Below are 922 nucleotides of genomic sequence, written 5' to 3' on the forward strand. Positions count from 1 at the left end.
TGTATTAATGAATTCTTCAAGTGGGCATCAATGACCGAAGAACAAGATTTATTGTGTTCAGGTTTGAAGGACACACACATATTCATAAAAGAAAGCAAACGACGGTGCTGAAGAGAACTTTGTGATGAGGTGGCTGCAGACCCATTGGGTTCGCCATAGAAAATAACACCTCAGAAGTTACAGCATGGCAGGGCACCAGGAATGGACGGAATTCCAAATGTAGCTCTGAAGGTGGCTTTCAGGAAACGGCCGGATCTTTTCTATTCTTGCCTTTTTGAAGACCCGTCAACCTATCGTCCAATTTGTTTATTTTTTTTAAATATCTTACCCATAGTATCCAATATGGGTAAGATATTTAAAAAAATTCTTTCCCCCAGGCTACACGAATTCACGGAGGTTGTAAAGGGCCCCTCAAGTTCTCAATATGGATTTCGTAAAGAGCGACCGACGTTAGATGTTGTTGGATTGGTAGTCGAGATGGCCCGCACAGCAATTGCAGGAGCAAGTTGGATGAGAGGTGCTAAGTGTTATGCAGCAATCATCACTCTAGATGTTAAAAATGCTATTAACACTGCAACATGGACCTGTATATTAGATGCCCTACGGACTATGGCGGTGCTGTCTTATGAGAGTTTTCACAGACCATTGTAGAGATAGTTGTGGGATAAGCTGCAGAGATGTCGCAGTGGTAGTGGCGGCGAAGTACTTGGAATAAGTTACCTTCTTCGCTAACCAGGCTGTTGCTACGGTTCGAGGTTGGCTGTCTTCGGTAGGCCTACAACTTGTGGATCACACAAGCGAGCTTCGTCATTTTCACGGTGGTTAGGCACGAAATTCGATCCCAGACTTGCTTAAAATACCTTTGGTATCATGATTGATGCACATTTCCGCTTTAATGTTCACACGGAATATACCTGATCAA

Source organism: Halyomorpha halys, unplaced genomic scaffold, assembly GCF_000696795.3.
Source record: "Halyomorpha halys isolate HHAL.00 unplaced genomic scaffold, Hhal_1.1 Scaffold57.1, whole genome shotgun sequence".
Classification (NCBI taxonomy): Eukaryota; Metazoa; Arthropoda; class Insecta; order Hemiptera; family Pentatomidae; genus Halyomorpha; species Halyomorpha halys.